Raw genomic sequence first — 21,340 nt, forward strand, 5'->3', positions numbered from 1 at the left:
AAAAGCCTTTGTTTTAATGATTGCCACTCCGATTCACGTATCATGTCTGTGACACTATCTCTTCTATTTCGCGATAGTACAAAGCGAGCCGCCCTTCTTTGAACTTTTTCGATGTCATCCGTCAGTTCCACCTGATGCGGATCCCACACCGCACAGCAATACTCCAGAATAGAGCGGACCAGCGTGCTGTAAACAGTCTCCTTAGTAGACTTGTTGCAGCTTCTAAGTGTTCTGCCAATGAATCGCAGTCTTGGGTTTTCTCTACCCACAACATTATCTATGTGGTAGTTCCAATTTGGTTATTGGTAATTGTAATCCCTAAATATTTAGTTGAATTTACAGCCTTAAGATTTGTGTGACTTATCGTGTAATCAAAATTTAGCGGAATTCTTTTAGTACGCATGTGAATAACTTCACACTTTTCTTTATTCAGGGTCAATTGCCACTTTTCGCACCATACGGATATCTTATCTAAATCATTTTGCTATTCGTTTTGGTCATCTGATGACTTTATTAGACGGTAAATGACGGCATCATCTGCAAAAAATCTAATAGGGGTACTCAGATTGTCTCCTATGTCGTTAATATAGATCAGGAACAACAGGGGGCCTATAACACTTCCTTGGAGAACGCCGAATTTTACTTCTGTTTAACTCGATGACTTCGCGTCTATTACTACGAACTGTGATCTTTCTGACAGGAAATCCAGTCGCACAACTGAGGCGATATTCCATAGGCACGCAGTTTGGTTAGATATGCTTGTGATGCTTCATACTGGGCCTACGATAGACTCTCCAAGCGCTTTCACAGATGAGCGAAAACATTACTACCACCGCCCGCCGTTATACTGAATACCGCGTTGCGAGCAATTAATGTGGAAATGTAAGTATATAATGGAGCAGAGGCGATTGGCAAATCAGTCGATTGACGATACGGGCCAGAAATTGGTATTTGCATAGACATAAGCTACTATGAGAAAGAGTGGATCATTATGACCCCGGAGCGTGGAAATCAGCATTTCGGAAACGACGGAACTGGTTGGCTGTTTGCTTCCTGCTCTCGTGATCATCTGTGCAAAGTAGCTGGAGGAAGGCGAAGCCACCAGTGTGCAACAAGGTGTTGGTAGCCCACGCCTTATCACAGAATGCAAGGACAGGCAGCGGTCTGAGGCATTTCTTACGGCAGAGTACGATGCTGGAGCAGGCCCAAGTGCTTCGGAGCACACTGTTTAACGAGCATTGCTGTACAGCACACGATCCCTACGTGTTCGCTTATTGACCCAACGTCATCGTCATTTACTACTATTGCGGTGGACACAAGATCATCGACATTGGACAGTGGAGGAAAGGAAATGGGTTGCCTTGTCAGATAAATCGCTTCATCCTGGGTCGATGGGCGTGTATGGATATCCCATTATTCAGGCGAATACCTACTCAAAACCTCCACCGCGCCTCGGGCGCAGGCCGGTGGCTACAGCGTTACGTTATGGGAAATATTTACCTTTGTTTCCAGGGGACCTATGGTAGTAATCGAAAGCACCGTGGCTGTTGTGGATTACACGGATGTTATTGTGGACCACCTGCATCTCTCCATGCTTAATGTCTTTCTCGGCCGCGATGGCATCTTCCACCAGGAAAATCACCGTCTCACAAGACCAGAATTGTGCTACAGTGTTTTAATGAGCATGACAGTGAAAACACATTGGTGTCTAGACCATCAAATTCGCCTAAACTGAACCCAATGGAACTCATGTGGGACGTTATCGGGCGCTAGAGCCACGTCCACAACCCACCACACCGTAATTTTCCTGAATTGCGAGACATTTGAATAGATATGTGGTGCCACATGCCTCTGCGAGCCTGTCTAGGAGTTGTGGAAAACGTGCCGGTGATAATTTACTGCAAACAGAAACAAAAAATATCTAGAAGTCGAGTGGTCTAAATTATAGGAACACAGTTGTCAGACTGAGGTTCACTGGAAGAATCCTAAGGAATTCAGCCTTGAAAGACATATGTATTTTGTAACATATTATTTCGAACCTGCCCAGATGTTGTAGCCCTGTTTCTGTTTGGTAGTTGTCTTACCAAACTTTCGGCGTCTGGGAGAACTGGATTTTGTGCGGGCTGATGGATATGGACTGCAATATCTCTAATCCATCTAAACGGTTGGTTTTACAGGGAGAGAAATTTTACCAAGACGATCCTTATAAGAAGAGTTCTAAATGTGCTGTCAGATTTCAGCAACTCTCGGGTGAGCCGTAAGTAGGAGCAGGGGGACAGTCAGTGAGCCGGCCGAGGTGGCCGAGCGGTTCTAGGCGCTACAGTCTGGAACCGCGCGACCGCTACGGTCGCAGGTTCGAATCCTGCCTCGGGCATGGATGTGTGTGATGTCCTTAGGCTAGTTAGGTTTAAGTAGTTCTAAGTTCTAGGGGACTGCCGGCCGGAGTGGCCGAGCGGTTAAAGGCGCTACAGTCTGGAACCGCACGACCGCTACGGTCGCAGGTTCGAATCCTGCCTCGGGCATGGATGTGTGTGATGTCCTTAGGTTAGTTAGGTTTAAGTAGTTCTAAGTTCTAGGGGACTTATGAACACAGCAGTTGAGTCCCATAGTGCTCAGAGCCATTTGAACCATTTTGAAATCTAGGGGACTGATGACCTTAGAAGTTAAGTCACATAGTGCTCAGAGCCATTTGAACCATTTGAACGGTCAGTGACAGTGCCTACCTTTTGCTCTAGTTTTCTGATTTGCTCAAAGGCCTATATTTTAAGAAATTTTCTGATGCTCTGGAGAGCTCACGAAATTGGGCAGTCAGCTATCAGTTCTCGTGGTGTTGGGTGGCAAGTCTTGGGCTCTCTGGGCCGGAGTTTCTGTTTTCAAGTTGTTATTCGGAGCTCAGTAGTGAGGGATCTTCCATGATCAATGGATTTACCCTTCCGGAAAGCCGACAGAAAATTCGAATGTGAGTTCCTATGTATGGGCGTCGATTACCGTTTAGGAATTTACCTCCGTGATTGTTGCGGAGCAATGACTGTGGACGTTTTTGATGAGTTGACAGCACAGTGGAAATGAGGAGCCAGTAGCTAACTGTGCGGTACCGGTACGCGTTTCTTGAATGAGACGGTCTTGACTACCGTTCGCAGAATGAAATCTTCACTCTACAGCGGCGTGTGTCCTGATATGAAACTTGCTGGCAGATTAGACCTGTGTACATGACCGAGACTCGAACTCTGGACCTTTGCCTTTCGCGGGCAAGTGCTCTACCAACTAAACTTTACCTACACCAGTACCTCCTCTTGGAAGAAAAGTGTTGAGGTACTGGCAGAGGAAGAGCTGTAATGACGACCCGTGAGTCGAACTTGAATAACTCATTTGATGGAACACTTAAACGCGAAAGATCCCTAGCTCGAATCTGGATTTCGAAGAGCCTTAACTGCGCTCAGTAAATTTGGCTATTTTCTGTGCACACCTGAGAGATGTTTTCTGAGTGACCTTTTTCCTGTTGATATTGAACTCTGTGTGTTCCCATCTGGTTGTTGGGCTAATTATCAACAGCAATTTCTAATAGCCAGTTGAAGGTGATTTATTGAAATAATAGCGGTGAATCTTTCAAATTCAGTAGCCAGATCTTGGATTCTTACCTGAAAGTGGTTAGGTAAATACAGGGTTTCAATTACTGACTCCATACTTGCGAAGTTTGCAAGTAGGCTGTTTAGGTTTTTATGCTAGTAACGCCACGTAGCGCTCTGTATGAAAATCACTGACTGTGCTATGTGCAGTCTGTGGCTGGTTCGCATTGTTGAAATGTTTGCTATTGTAGTATTGGACAGTTGGATGTGGAAAGTGAGTAGCGTTGTGCAGTTGGAAGTGAGCCGCCAGCAATGGTGGATGTGGGGAGAGAGCTGGCAGAGTTTTGAGAGCGGACGATCTGGACGTGTGTCCGTCAGAAAAACGAAATTTGTAAGACCGGATGTCATGAACTGATATATATATTATGACTTTTGAACAATATTAAGGTAAATACATTGTTTGTTCTCCATCAAAATCTTTCATTTGCTAAATATGCCTATCAGTAGTTAGTGCCTTCAGTAGTTAGATTCTTTTATTTAGCTGGCAGCATTGCGCACGCTGTATTGCAGTAGTTTGAGTAACGAAGATTTTTGTGAAGTAAGTGATTCATGAAAGGTTTAGGTTATTGTTAGTCAGGGCCATTCTTTTGTAGGGATTGTTGAAAGTCAGACTGAGTTACGCTTAAAAAAAATAATATTGTGTGTCAGTTTATTGTTGATCAGAATAAGTAAAGAGAGAAATATCTGAGTACGTTCAGTTTTGCTCAGCTGTTTGAGAATCAAATAACGTAAGAGGTTTACCAGCACTGTCATTCTTAATTTTTCTAAGGGGATGTTTCAAGTTTAACACTGACTCTCGACTCAAAGCGAGGCTTGTGACTTAATCTGGATATTGCGGCAATTAATCCGGGTCCGCTAAAAGGATTCCGATTAAATCGGAGGAGCAATACGTAACCTCATTGGTCTCGCGCGCCCCACAGCACTGACTGTGGTCGCGAATGTGGCTTTGTGCGAAATAATTTTTTTTCTTTTTTGCCAAACCATTCATAAATGTCACTAATTTCATTAATGAGACTTGGTTTCGATAATTACATTTGTTTGGGTTGGTGTATATACTGTCGCAAAATTACTCCTATAATCTATAGTTTCCGCTTTTCAAGGGCTGGAGAATTTTTTTGTAAAATGTTACTCTTATACAGAGTGGTCATTAACTTACCTTCAATTAGTCATCTTTTTAAAGTAAACAGCTGTAGCAAAAAGTTTTCAAGGAATCTACAAACACATTTATGCACTTGCAAACAAAATGGCTTTGTGTCCAGCTCAAATGTAATGTACGCACTTGTAGCTTACATCTCTAAATGTAGCACTATGCAATAACACGCTAATGCTGCTGCGCTATACGCAGAATGTTGAACCGAGCTACAGTATTTCAGAACAAAACGCTAGCGTACAGTGTTGCAACAAAGTAATAACTCAGTCACAATGTTGTCCATTTTTAAGGTACGTTTTGGACTGTTATACACGAATAAGTAGCTCATCAGACAATTTTGACACGTCATTTTCTCGTGTATAACTACGAGCACTAACTCTAACTGGAAAAGCATTTCTCTTACACTGCAGGTGATTTACTTTCATTCGCCGTGAAGTTCAGGCAAATAAGGCAAAAATAATCTAGCCTTACTTTCTACTCGCTTTGCATAATTACACACTTCGTAAGTAAATTTGTCGTACAACGTAAACAAATTATCAGAAAATTTAAAAAAGCATGTGTACGTGTTTTGAATAATAACGTCAGTACGAAATTTGTAGTGTAACGCTGCTGAGCTGCTTAATATGCTTTTCTAAAGCCAGTTTTGAGCAAAGAAGTAAATAGCCTTTAAAACACTGACAAAATAAAAAATATGGATAATAACAATTGCTAACACTGATTATTCTATTCACAGGTCATTAAACCTGGATCGGAATTAATTCCCGAATTAAAATCCTTCAATTTTTTTACAGTTTGTTGCAGCATAGTCTTAACAAAGTCTGTAGTGCCACGCCAGTGTATTATTCTCTGTAACTATCTAGTACTGAAGGGTAATTTCCCAGATTCGTGGAGCGAAGTGGTGCAGTGGTTAGCATACTGGACTGGCATTCGGAAGGACAACGGTTGAAACCTACGTCCGGCCTCCCTGATTTAGGTTTTCCGTGATTTCCCTAAATCGCTTCATGTGAATACCGAGATGGTTCCTTCGAAAGGGCACGGCCGACTTCCTTCCCCATCCTTCCCTAATGCGATGGGACGGATGACCTCGCTGTTAGGTCCCCTCCCCCGAATCAACCAACCCGGTTCGTGGTATTTCCTGTACGATTACCTTTGCTCTACACTTTCTTCAAAATGTGTGTTATTGGCCCACGCAGAATGACCACAGTGTAGATGGTACGCCTATATGATGATTCAGACAGCTGGCACTTAACATTCAGATACTTATTTAGTTAATTAGTCACATGTTTCATAGATCATTTGAACGATTGTTCTTCGGAATGATGTGGAACGAGTCAGTTTACAGAATATGTACACATGATTAGTGTTAACGTTAATGAACCCATTATTGTTTTTAGTCCTTTTCATGCAATTAAACTTAGCTTAAGTCTCATCGATGTTAATTTTTGTGGAATAATTTATACTTCTCTTGTATTTGCCCTAATTTCATACATTTTTAAACTGTATAATTTTTTCTAATTCACTTCTAAACATACTTGGAGACTGAACTCTGTAATTTAAATTGTGAAGAATATTTTTCGTTGTTAATAAGGAGGCAGCGGTGTGAATATTTACTGCTTTTGCTACTAGATGGAATACGCAGTTCATCTTCTGTAGATCTACTTTACCGCTAAGCACATGTCTTATAACTCTTAGCTCCTGGCTAATACGAGTACAACGGTCTAAACAAGCGGGATCGACCAATCATCATCATCGTCACCGTGTGACATTTATTGCCTGCAGGGGCTCCATTTAGAATTTTCTCTACATTACAGTCTTAAGTTCCATGGAAGTAGGTTACTGATACTTGTTTTCTAATGTCACCTGCTCATATTCCGTTAAGTATTTTATTGCCTCTTCGAATCCCAACAACTATTCGGCATTATCAAGCATGAAGACATCAGTAGAGGGAATTCCTAGCTGGGAGATCAAGAAAGTGACCACTATGTCGTTTTATGACGAGTCATTATGCATTCTTCATCATGACAAACGATATGTCTCCGTGTAGAACGCAAAGAGTCGCACACTGGTGCACGAAATGATCCGAGACTGTGTTGGCAAGTTCTGGGCGTGGCCAGATCTACACCTACATCTACATCTGCATCATACTCCGCAAGCTACCTAATGGTGTATGGCGGAGGGTACTTTCGGTACCACTATGTGATCCCTCCAAACCTGTTCCACTCGCGAATAGCGCGTGGGAAGAATGATTGTCGCTAAGACATTGTATTGGCTCTAATTTCTCGAATTTTCTCCTCGTGGTCAGTACGAGAGATGTATGTGGGGGGAAAATATGCTCTCTGACTCCTCCTGAAAAGTGCCGTCCCGAAATTTCAATAGTAAACCTATCCGTGATGCACAACGCCTCTCTTGTAACGTCTGCCAGTGGAGTTTGTTTAGCATCTCCGTAACGCTCTCTCGCCACCTAAACGATCCCGTGAGGAAACGCACCTCTCTTCGTTCGATCTTCTCTATTTTCACTATCAGTCCTACCTGATAGAGATCCCAGATAGATGAACAATACTCAAGAATCGGGCGTACAAGCGCCTCAAAGCGGATGAGTTACATTTCCTTAAGATTCTTCCGATGACTCTGAGTCTGGTGTCTGCTTTTCCCACTATCTGTTTTATATGGTCATTCCACTTAAGGTCGCTCTGGACAGTTATGCCTAGATATTTTACGGCAGACGCTGTCTCAAGCTGTTTGTTATCAATAGTGTAGCTGTACAGTAGTGGATTCGTTTCCTATGTATCCTCAATATGTTACATCTATTTACGTTCAGGGTCAACTGCCAGAGTCTGCACCATTCATCAATTCTCTGCAGGTCGTTCTGCAAATTCTTACTATCTTCTGGAGTTGCTACTTCTGTATAAACAACTGCATCATCTGCGAATAGCCTTAAAGAACATCCGACTTACATATTCGTGTAGTACGTAAAGAAATATGAATGTTTTACTTGGACCACTTTTTTCGCTTTGTGATAGATGGCGCTGTAATAGTCACAAACGTATAAGTACGTGGTATCACGTAACATTCCGCCAGTGCGGACGGTATTTGCTTCGTGATACATTACCCGCGTTAAAATGGATCGTTTACCAATTGCGGAAAAGGTCGATATCGTGTTGATGTATGCCTATTGTGATCAAAATGCCCAACGGGCGTGTGCTATGTATGCTGCTCGGTATCCTGGAGGACATCATCTGAGTGTCCGGACCGTTCGCCAGATAGTTACGTTAATTAAGGAAACAGGAAGTGTTCCGCCACATGTGAAACGTCAACCACGACTTGCAACAAATGATGATGCCCAAGTAGGTGTTACGTTATCAAGGGAAACAGGAAGTGTTCAGCCACATGTGAAACGTCAACCACGACCTGCAACAAATGATGATGCCCAAGTAGGTGTTTTAGCTGCTGTCGCGGCTAATCCGCCCATCAGTAGCAGACAAATTGCGCAAGAATCGGGAATCTCGAAAAGTCGGTGTTAAGAATGTTACATCAACATCGATGCAACAGGAATTGCATGGCGACGACTTTGAAGGTCGTGTACAGTTCTGCCACTGGGCACAAGAGAAATTACGGGACGATGACAGATTTTTTGCATGCGTTCTATTTAGCAACGAAGCGTCATTCACCAGCAGCGGTAACGTAAACCGGCATAATATGCACTATTGGGCAACGGAAAATCCACGATGGCTGCGACAAGTGGAACATCAGCGACTTTGGCGGGTTAATGTATGGTGCGGCATTATGGGAGGAAGGATAATTGGCCCCCATTTTATCGATGGCAATCTAAATGCTGCAATGTATGCTTATTTCCTACGTAATGTTTTGCCGATGTTACTACAAGATGTTTCACTGCATGACAGAATGGCGATGTACTTCCAACATGTTGTACGTCCGGCACATAGATCGCGTGCGGATGAAGCGGTATTGAATAGCATACTTCATGAAAGGGGGATTGGTCGTCGAAACACCATAACATGGCCCGCACGTTCATCGGATCTGACGTCCCTGTATTTCTTTCTGTGGGGAAAGTTGAAGGATATTTGCTATCGTGATCCACCGACAACGCCTGACAACATGCGTCAGCACATTGTCAATGCATTTGCGAACAGTACGGAAGGCGAACTACTCGATGTTGAGAGGAATATCTTTACACTTATTGCCAAATGCATTGAGGTTGACGGACATCATTTTGAGCATTTATTGCATTAATGTGGTATTTACAGGTAATCACGCTGTAACAAAAAATGGTTCAAATGTCTCTGAGCACTATGCGACTTAACTTCTGAGGTCATCAGTCGCCTAGAACTTAGAACTAATTAAACCTAACTAACCTAAGAACATCACACACGTCCATGCCCGAGGCAGGATTCGAACTTGCGACCGTAGCGGCAGCCCGGTTCCAGACTGTAGCGCCTAGAACCGCACGGCCACTCCGGCCGGCTACGCTGTAAAAGCATTCGTTCTCAGAAATGATAAGTTCAGAAAGGTACAAGTATCACATTGGAACAACCGAAATCAAATGTTCCAACGTACCTACGTTCTGTATTTTAATTTAAAAAACCTACCTGTTACCAACTGTTCGTTTAAAATTGTGAGCCATATGTTTGTGACTATTACAGAGCCATCTATCACAAAGCGAAAAAAGTGGTCCAACTAAAACATTCATATTTCTTTACGTACTTCACGAACATGTAGTAAAAAATGGGGGTTCCTATTTAAAAAAAAAAGCGCAGTTGATATCCGTTTGTCCTATGGAAGCGCCATTAGCGGGCCAACCATAGCGTCATCTGGTTTCCCCCTTCAAGCTAGACAAGTTTCGTTATTTGTTGTTTTTTCGTTTGACGCTTATTTCGTGAGATATTTGGCTCGGTCACGATCAATGGGCCGCCCTGTATATATTGTGAACAGCAACGGTCCTATCACATTTCCATGTGATACTCCGGATATTACCTTTGAATCTGTCGATTTAGTTCCGTTAAGAGCGACGTGTTGAGTCCTATGTGCAAGAAAGTTTTGAATCCAATAGCGGGTCTGCTCCGATACTCCGTAAGGTGGTATTTTTCTCATTAAACGGCAATGCGGGACGGTGTCAAATGCCTTACTGAAATCAAGGAACATGGCATCAACCTGAGCGCCGTTGTCCACTGCGCTGTGGATCTCATGAAGGAACAGAAGAGCTGAGTTTCACAGGATCTCTGTTTTGCGGAATCCATGTTGATTTTTATAGAGGAGATGTTTATTTTCCAAGAACGTCATAATTCTTGAGCATAAAATATGTTCCATAATTCTACAACAGATTGACGTCAATGATATAGGTCTATAATTGTGTGGATCTGTCTTACGGCCTTTCTTAAAAACGGGAATGACATGCGCTTTTTTCCAGTCGTTAGGTACCTTTCGTTGCTCAAGCGATCTATGTTAAATTGCTACTAAAAGGGGAGCAAATTCTTTCGCATAATCCTTATAGAACCGTATAGGTATCTCATCTGGTCCTGAAGCCACTCCACAACTAAGCGATTGTAGCTACTTTTCAATAACGCGATCGGTTGTCTCAATATCTCCCATTTCAACGTTCGCACAACGTTTGAAATGAGGGACAATGTTACGATCTTCTGCGGTGAAATAACTGTAAGGAAACGCAAAACTGTGATAGAAAAATATCGTACTACACGCCCACTGCTTCTCAACATGTATTAAAATTATAAGGAACAACGAAATTAGATTTATGTCATTCGTTTGTCAACGTCACGCCACATTCGCCTTGTATGGATATTGTGCAGACTTATCATAGGCATGACTGTGAAGAATTTGCGCGACGAATGGACATATCTGGAGATCGTATAAGTGAATAATTTCGTGAAGACATAAAACCGCGTACTGGAGCATGCACTAGTTTCTCTTTACGTTCAGTGTATCTATACTAAGATTGGCACAAATAACTTCATATGAAAATATATTTGCCAAGTATTAATGTTACGTCGCTTACGTCTCATTCGAAGTTGCTAAGTCTGATTCCAAACTGATGGTATATACTGCAGGTTCTCAGAGAAATACAGTTATAGCATCGCAGTAATACAGCACAAAAGCATTCCCCTCTTCGCAGACAACGCCTCATACAAGCAGAAAGAAGCCCGCTGGAAAGAACTGAGGGAAAACAAAGGCGGGCACTTACAGCCGGCGAATAGCAGAGCGCTCTCGTTGCCCGACGGTGAAAATAACTGTGTAGAGGTCGATGCTTATATGGACGAACTGAAAAGCCCAGCTACCTCTCCCCTTAACAGTCGGCGCACTCCACCAAGGCAAAAACAAAGGGGAAAGAAAATCTCCACCTGTAAATGGTTCCCTTCTTTCAGTGACACATGAACAGGTTCAAAACAGGAGAAATCATCATGTACATGTCTACAAGGTACACACAGTAAAGATTCTGACGCTTCAAGTCTAAGAGGCCGTGCCGCCTATTTTAGGAGCGATATTGGTAATGAGAGAAAATGCTGGCTGTATTCGTGAAACTCACCACTCACTTAACATGGCTTTTCATGCGTCACCTTAGGTCACCGTTGGATCGTTGTATTTTCCATACTGTGCTTCGCGTAAACAAGAAGCTCTCAGGGGCTTAATTGAGGAATTCTCTGGGCCTACACAGAAGTTTTCGGGGTGCATCACAAGTTTGTCACATTTTTGCAAGCACTTTCATTTTGTTAGAGGACATGCGTAGTTACACAATGGTCAAATGATACTTCAGCTAAGGAACTGGCCCGTCCTTCACATGGACTTTATTTTTCATATTTCACTATCCTGTTCACAGAGATATTGCTCTCCATCTTAGCGGCCACGCCACGCCACAACTACAACTCTCAAATAGAGCGATTCTGAATAAGAAGTCGCCGAAATAGGTGCTCTTCAGTGATAACTGGACGCTGTACAATCAGTTGCCAACATTTAGACAGAGACAGCGTCCAGTATTGGATGACGTATATCGCTAATGTCATCTACCACAAGGTTATGTATCTATAGGGAAACACCAGAAGAACACAGAAGTAAAAAAAAAAATGGTTCAAATGGCTCTGAGAACTATGGGACTTAACTTCTAAGGTCATCAATCCCCTAGAACTTAGAACTACTTAAACCTAACTAATCAAAGGACATCACACACATCCATGCCCGAGGCAGGATTCGAACCTGCGACCGTAGCGTTCACGCGGTTCCAGACTGTAGCGCCTAGAACCGCACGGACACCCCGGCCGGCTCACGGAAGTCAATTTGTCCTCTAGTGAAACGAAATTTTTCCCTCTATAATGGCGTACTGATGTACAGCACTGCATAGGCTCAAGTTCCGACCACTGAGAAAGAACGTGTAAGTATTTCGGTTAGTGTTGGAAGGGAATCTATGGAAAAAAAGGAAATAGGTAGTGGTCACGGATAATTGTTCCACTCCTCTGACAAGAGTATAGAAGAGAACTATAAGCATTTCTGGAAGTAGGACTGAAAGAACAGTAACTGCAATACTATCGTGTTGAAAAAAAGCAAGGAAAGGAATGAAGAAAGTCAAACTCGTAGCTCTTCGTCTTCTCTCGGTACAGAGAAGATCTAAAAGATTCCAGCGCAAACAAAAACCGTACAGTATTTCGAAGGTGCGTCTTCCCATCGTCTAATGCTGACACCACAATAAATGCTTTGCCTAAACTCACTGGCGGGCAAACATGAACGCAGTGGGTCAGTTAAGTTTTTAGTGCTGCACAAGGCACTTGCCATACTGCTGACCCCGACCTGAGTTCCCGACTCAGCGTTCGCGTTGTGATTGTGACCCGATTAACGTGTAAGAGAACTGAGTCGTCCCATAAGGCAAACTGCTTCTCTAAGTCCACCAAAGGTGGATCCCATACCCGAGTAGGATTAGTGCCTGGAATCCATATGTCGATACACGATTCTGGAGCGATTCCCGATTGAACAAGTCTAGTCAAGGAAACGACCATGAGTTGGTAGAATAAGAACATTTATCAGCCTAAAGCATTGTAAAGAAACCATGGAAAGCCCGAATCACGATTTTCGAACAGGGATTTGAGCACCACTCCTCCCACGCAGTAGCTCTGTGTCTTGCCCACAGTGCAACGTCATTACGCGTAAGAAGAAGTCCCTGAGGTGCCCTGTAAAATATGTGAGCCGGGTCTTGTTTGTCATTTAATTCCGCTGATGCAGAATGAGTTTTTCGATAAACACGGCAACTCAGGAGACCATTATGATTCAAGTACAATCATGAAAGACTGTTGACCAATCTCTACTAAGAAACCTACTAACCAATCGTCATAGTTGATCTAATTCGTTTCTGTTGTATACGTTTCTCAGTTACGTATATAATATTTTCATAGTTGAACATATCAGAAAACGCTCTGTGGAGTTAGATCATGTAAGGTAGAAATGAAATGAAACGTCGTGTGGCGATGGCCTCTCGGCGGTTACTCTTGATCGCCTGGTGCAAGTCTTTTGAGGAGACGCCACTCCGGTGACCTGGGCGTCGATGAGGATGAAATGAGGATGATGAAGACAACACCAACATCCAGTCCCTGAGTAGAGAGAATCTCCAACCCAGCCGGTAATCTAAGCCCCCCCCCCCCCCCCCCCCCCCGCATGATGTTAAGCTACATCAAACGGGAGGTTGTTATTGCTTGGTTTCCAAATATGCGTTTTTCAAACATAATTAATACTTATTTACTTATTTATTTATTTATTTTTCCGTGGGACCAAATTAAGGACAAGTCTCCATAGTCATGGAACGAGTCAATACATGAAATTATAACACGAAAGTAGAAACAGATAAAATGAAATATAAAAAACATATTCAGGCGACAAGTCGTAAGTTTAAATAAAGAAAATCAACAATGTAACACTGGAATTTGCTTAATTTTTTAGCTCTTCCAGGAGCTCCTCAACAGAATCGAAGGAGTGAGCCACGAAGTAACTCTTCAGTTTAGACTTAAAAGAGTTTGGGCTACTGCTAAGATTTTTGAGTTCTTGTGGTAGCTTATTGAAAATGGATGCAGCAGAATACTGCACTCCTTTCTGCACAAGAGTCAAGGAAGTGCATTCCACATGCATATTTGATTTCTGCCTAGTATTAACTGAGTGGAAGCTGATAACTCTTGGGAATAGCCTAATATTGCTTACAACAAACGAAATTAAAGAAAATATATAATGTGAGGGCAATGTCAGAATTCCCAGACTATTGAATAGAGGTCGACAAGAGGTTCTCTAACTTACACCACATATAGCACGAATAGCCCGTTTTTGAGCCAAAAATACCCATTTTGAATCAGAAGAATTACCCCAAAAAATAATACCATACGACATAAGCGTATGAAAATATGCGAAGTAGACTACTTTTCGTGTTGAACTGTCATTTATTTCAGATACTGTTCTAATGGTAAATAAAGCAGCATTTAGTTTCTGAACAAGATCCTGGACATGGGCTTTCCACAACAGCTTACTATCTATCGGAACGCCTAGGAACTTCAATTGTTCCGTCTCGCTTATAATATGCCCATTCTGTCTGATCAAAATATCGGTTCTTGTTAAATAGTGGGTTAGAAACTGTAAAAACTGAGTCTTACTGTGATTTAGCATCAAATTATTTTCCACAAGCCACGAACTTATTTCATGAACTACATTATTTGATACTGTTTCATTATTACACACAAGATACTTCACTACCAAGCTCGTGTCATCAGCAAACAGAAATATTTTTGAATCACCTGTAATACTAGAAAGCATATCATTTATATAAATAAGAAACAGCAGTGGCCCCAGCACCGACCCTTGGGGAACGCCCCACTTAACAGTGCCCCATTGGGACTGAACATCGCTACCACTCTCAATATTGTTATACAAGGACGTTGCCATATGACTGCCATCAACTAACCCAGTTTTGTTTTTCGGCAAAATAGATTGTGAGGCAAAATGTGAATACTAAAGCATTATGAGTGTGATATAGCATGCCTAAAAGAAAACTCACAAGAGTATTTTATCGAAGAATTTAAGATATTTTTGAAAGCAGATTATAGGAAAGAAGCCAATTTGGCTTTAGTATAAGTAGGGGCTCTTGAGAAGCAGTTTTAATACTGCTATTACTAACATAGGAAAAGTTTTTTTAAGGAAAACAGGGCTTTAGAAAAGGCTTTTGATAATGTGGAATGGAATAAAATGTTTTCTGACTGTGAAATCAAACATCTGTCAGACGTCTAAATTTCTAAACTGTTATAGTATTAAGCGATATATTACGCCACCTCCAGGTCCCCTGACTGACCTGTAGGAAGATTCCAACCTCGATTCCGGTCAAAATAGCGACCAGCTTCAAGGAATGGTATCTGTAGATTTTTGAGACGGCGATCACTTCAAACATCACGTACCGACCATTCTGTACTGAACAGCCGAGGTCCCGAACCTTCTCCCAAAAGAGTGACATAGAGAGACAAGTTGCTTTATATTCTCACGCAGTGCGGTATCAAATGTTCAGATGAGTGTGAAATCTTATGGGGCTTAACTGCTAAGGTCATCAGTCCCTAAGCTTACACACTACTTAACCTAAATTATCCTAAGGACAAACACACACGCATGCCCGAGGGAGGACTCGAACCTCCGCCGAGAAGTGCGGTATCAACGTATATTTATTTATATGTTGAGTAGACAATAAAGCATGTAAACGACTATCTCCATGTGAAAGTTGTTTAACACGAACAGCAGATTAGAATAACATGGGTTGCTGATAACATAGCAATAGTCGTCGAAAGTAAACAGTAGCTGAATCCTGTGCTTAATGACATGGAATGAATGCTAATTTTACTTCTAATATACGTAAAAAATATAAATCAAACACCGATAATTGTGTGTGCAGCAGGTACATTCACTGGATAGCTGAATGGTAAGCTTAGGTTAGAGACATCGGACGAAATTTGTCGTCCCTGAAGTAGAATGGTTGAGAAGAGAGAAAGAGATTATAGACTTGCACGGGTCAAAATCGTTTTCTATAAATACAAAAATTTACTGAGATCTAATAATACAAACCTTGAAACATTACTGAAAAGCCAGGTTTGGAACACAACCATGATTGGCGCGGAACATGAAAAATGCGTTGGAGAGAAACGATTGTAAAGCTCTCAGATGTGGTGTTTCATGACAGTCAAGTACACCAGAAGGATTGATTAAGGAATGAAAATGACAAGTGACCCAAAAAAACTGCATGACAAGGAACATAACGAATCGAAGCGAGAGACTGGTTGGGGGCATATTAAGACAAGAGTCGTTTCTGAAAGCTGTAGCTGAAGTGATATTGCGGAGAAAGAATGACAGGGGCAGGCCTACATACCAGTATCTGAAATAGACTTGTGATGGTACGGGATGCAACAGCTATGTTGAAGTTAAGATGTGACAAGCGACAGAAATAAAGGCTTCTGCATCAAAAAAAATTTTGGGTTGATAACCGAAACTGTAGTAATAGAGTGGAAGAACGGACCTCAGAAAACGAAAATGGAAAGGGCAATAATTTTAATGCTAATTTATGAACATAGTGATTTAGAAAATGGGTGATGGAAGGAACGAAGGTCAGTGTTTAACGTTGATGACGAGATCAATGAAAATAGAACAAATGTTCGGAGTGGACGACGGTGACGGAAATCATGTTTCCTCTGAAAAGTCACAGTCCCGGCATTTGTTTTGAAGGATTTGTGGAATCCACAGAAAAAAAAAATGTGGTTGGTCGGAGGTGTTATTTGAATCCAGCACCTCCCAAGTGCGAGCCAGTTGGTGGCGGAATTATTTAGGTCAACCTCGTTGAATATACAGTAATGTCCCAATATTCTTCGCGAATGATTTGAAAATACATCTTCCATAATACATTCAAATGTCGCATACACTACCCCATCTTGGCTTGTGCCACAGAAATTCTTGTACTTCTACCTTACTCCTATACAACTATTGTCCTGAAAGTCGAAAACTTAACGAAATAAAGTTTTTAGTGAAAGTGAAGTTGTTTGCTTGTATCATCGCAACTCGCAACTTTTCTCACTGCGCAAGAAGCGTTATCGAAAATTCTTTCCATTTACAGCTGTCGCTATGAGAGCAACAAAGATCCATCAGAAAACAAGATTTGCTTCTAAAAACGCGTCATACAAAGTTTGAAGAGATGTCTGTAGACATGGCACCAGGAATAAAATTGATCTTTTGTCAAAGATTTATTTAACTGATAGTTCTCCTTAAATTTCTGACGCATTGTTTTGGAATACTGACATGTGACGTCACTTTTATACATTCCTTACTTATTCTTTCCCTTTACCGCTTTGATGCTTAACAAGTAGCCTGATCTCTGTGAGATGGGCGACGTTGGATGAGAACCTTCCTTGGGAGATACAGTTCAAAACCACAGAGTTCGTAATTGGAGCCAGGCTACTCATCCAAATGACTGTGGAAACAGAAAGTAAAAAAACCTGCGGATAAAAATACAACACATGTCGAGAGTTGAATGATTGGCAAAAAATGACAACAGAAACTGATAAATGGCACATCATACCAATTAGTCTCCTTGGGTTACCTACATGCTTACCTCAGAAAAGCAAGCTTACAGACACAATACTTTTCAAAACTGTTTTTAGGACACACGCGTTGAAGGTTCTCTTCGCATCATTCCTGCAGATGTAACGCGTGAACACCATTAAGAAACAGTCAAAATCGCAGGAAAAAAAATATTGAAACCGTTCTCTTCTACTCGAAGAAATACGGCACCAATTTATTGGCATGCGAATGGTGTTATTCCTACCAGTCTGATGAACTTACCATACATACTACCTACTCAACCAATCTGCCCTATTATTTCTATCCACTAAACTGAGAGATGGTTTTCGTAAACGTCACTGTGATACCAGTGATGAAATTAAAACTGAAGTGACATATAGGCTCCATAGAAGCGCTCATCTCTGGTTTCACGAAGTTAATCGCCGATGGGAGAAGTGTGTTCTGACATCCGTTCACTGAACTTAAAGCGAAAAATGTTTCATTTCTGGGGATAGCTTAAGCAGATGATAAATGTTTTATTTATTCAAGTGTCTCCAACCACTCATAAGTAATACCCACGCAACAATCACTCAGCATTCAGCCATGGTACTTCACTGCAGAAGTAGTTGGTGTAGTGGTTAGGACACTGGACTGTGTAGTGTCGCCACTATCTTTTGACACTACTGAATAAAATGTCAACGTTGGCTAAGCTTGCGCAAGTGGCCTTGGAGCGGGCCAGACCAGAAACGGTCAAATATAGTTATTTGAATTCGTGGTGAGGATTCCTTCGAGAAGACAGACACCATGCAGATCCCACAGCTGTGAAACACTATATGTAAATTGAAGGGGGATGACTGCCATCAGCTGCAGCGGTACACTATGCGGAATCAGCGGCGACCAGTGAAAATGTCTACCTGCCCCGGATTCGAGCCCGGGATCTCCTGCTTACTAGGGAGGTGAGGTAACCACTGCGCCATCTGGGACACAACGTTATTGCACCTGCACGGACTATCTCGGGACGCGTCACGCCCGATCCACGCTCCCACCGAGCGCCACCTATCCCCAGTCCCTGTCCATTATACTCCTGCTCGCCACTTACAGATTCCCATAGGAGGTCGGACGTATCGGTGCATTTGAATTGAAGATAATGGATCAATTTCCCATCCAGGCTTATGAAGAATGTGAATGCATGGTGCCTGTTCCTTTGAAAGAACAGAAACCACGCAGACCCCACAGCTGTGAAACACTATATGTAAATTGAAGGGGGATTAGATTAGATTAGATTAATTATTCATTCCATAGACCCATAAAAGAGGGGATCCTCCTGAGTGTGGAACAAGTCAGATTAACACATTACAAAAATGTAATTAGAAAAACTTGAGTTTCATTAATTTTAATGATCCTCAGTCAATAAACAGTAAAATTATGTACATGAATTAAATTTAAACTTCTAATATTTACAGGTTTAATACTTACATCCGCTTTCATTAAATCCATCATTCAGACATTTGCTAGTTTCTTGGCTATTAAAACCAAGTATTGTCAAAAATTAAAGTAAATTATTCATTTCAGTGATCCTCGGTTAAGAACAATCAGATTATGTACAAGATTTAAAATTAAACTTCCACTATTTACAGACTTAAGACTTACATCTGCTCTCCATACATACATCATTCACACAGTAGGTAGTTACTTGGCGGTTACAACCAAATATTGTCAAAAATTAAAGTATAATAAATTTTCATTAAAATGGTCTACTGCACTTGTTGGGAAACTCATGGATGGAATAGAAGGAGTTGGCCACCAAAAATTCTTTTAAATTATGTTTAAATTGTGCCTTGTCTGAAACTAAACTCTTAATGGTTGCTGGTAACTTACTGAAAATATTCGTTGCTGAATATTGGACTCCTTTCTAGGCAAGAGTAAGTGATTTTAAATCTTTATGCATATTGTTCTTATTCCTAGTTTTGATACCGTGTACTAAGCAGTTAGTTGGAAAAAATGATGTATTATTTACAACAAACTTCATTAAGGAAGAAATTTACTGACAAGCTGTGGTTAATATGCCCAATTCTTTGAATAGGTTTCGACATGATGTTCTTGGATTTACACTACTCATTACTCTTATTATACGCTCCTGTACCCTAACAATTTTTTCTCTGTTTGTGGAGTTACCCCAAAATATGATACCATATGACATAATTGAGTGAAAATAAGCAAAATATGCTAGTTTTTTTATAAGTCCTATGTCTGACGTCATTCACATTGCAAACAGACTTGTTTAGGCGCTTTAGCAGTTCGTTAGTATGTTGCTCCCAACTGATGGCTGCCATCAGCTGCAGCGGGACATTATGCTGAATCAGCGGCGACGAGCGAAAATGTCTACCGGACGGGGACTCGAACCCGGGATCTCCTGCGTATTAGGCAGGTGTGGTAATTACTGCGCCATCCGGGACACAGCGTTGTCGCAACTGCACGAACTATCTCGGTACGCCTCACGCCCGATCCAAACTCCCATCGAGCGCCACCTATCCGCAATCCGCAGTCCCTGTCCTCAGGAGACCTGGGTTCGAATTCCGGTCCGGTTAACATTTTCGCACGTCGCTGCTGATTCGGCATAATGTCCCGCTGCAGTTGATAACAGTCATCCCCCTTCAATTTACATATAAATATAGTTATGTTAGGGACTACTTACTCATAGAACAAGAACTGCCGCTACGACACCGGGCAGTTACCACATCAGGGGCCATGCGAGGGACCAGCGTTGTAATAACAACGATATAGCAGGAAGACAGAACTACTTCGGCGCTTGTAGCTCGATTACTTCTCGCTCACACCGTTGACGCCGTTGGTACTAAGTGACGGAAATAGATGCATTGGAAAACAAGTACACGCCAAGCCAGTATAAGTAACCCTAGTTTTTAGGTACATGTATGCCATCTGACAGCTGCAAACTACGAGGGAGCTCTACACCTGTCCACAAGCTGGCATCACGAGACTTGGCCTCCAATAGCCGCAGGACTACTGCTGGCTCTGAGTGCAATGCTGTGGACTTGATGCCTTCTAGCTGCTGGGACACCTCCAGGCCTACTTCCAGTCCCTGCCAGCCTCCTACCCTGGAGGGCGGCTGCTCGAGACCAGTGTTGGCTCAAATGGCTCTGACCACTATGGAACTTAACATCTATGGTCATCAGTCCCCTAGAACTTAGAACTACTTAAACCTAACTAACCTAAGGACATCACACAACACCCAGTCATCACGAGGCAGAGAAAATCCCTGACCCCGCCGGGAATCGAACCCGGGCGCGGGAAGCGAGAACGCTACCGCACGACCACGACCTGCGCACAGAGACCAGTGTGGTACAGCCACATTCTCACCTTACCCTATGCGAGCACACCGTCACTGGCCACCCCTGCTTGCAAGGGTAGGCTCTACTGCTGAGAGCTTTCTTCCTGTGCAGAATCCACGGAGCGATTCTGCGACGGGCCCTGAGCTGCAAAGCTGCGTCTAGGTGGCGCACGTGCAATCACACGCACCTCACGTCAGTGTTCCTGCTGAGTCGCTGCCGTCACAGAATGCCGCAGGCCGTCTGGTTGCGTCAGCATTTCCGCACTCGCTGTCTTCAACACACGTCCTGGAGCGAGTTATCACCGCAAAGCGTCGCCACGATTGCTGTACTCGTAGGTTGTTCACTAATAACGTGTCTGATTAATAACGAAGTTTTTTGAACAACCGTCGGTAAAAATCACGAAAACAGTCCACCGCCTCATCGAAACCAGGCCAATGCAGAGGTCATCCACCCAGAGACTTTACAACTTCTATACCGGATAATCGGGATTCAGGTCATCGCTACGCCTTACTGAACTAGAATTTCTCAGTTTACTTAGATCTTTTGTGGTGAATGCCAAGCTTTTTCTTAGACGAAGGTACCAGCAGTGTCCATTGTTGTTCGTTTCGTATCAGTGTCTCGTCTTGAAAGACTTC

The sequence above is a fragment of the Schistocerca cancellata genome, chromosome 4 (genome assembly GCF_023864275.1).
Source record: "Schistocerca cancellata isolate TAMUIC-IGC-003103 chromosome 4, iqSchCanc2.1, whole genome shotgun sequence".
NCBI lineage: Eukaryota > Metazoa > Arthropoda > Insecta > Orthoptera > Acrididae > Schistocerca > Schistocerca cancellata.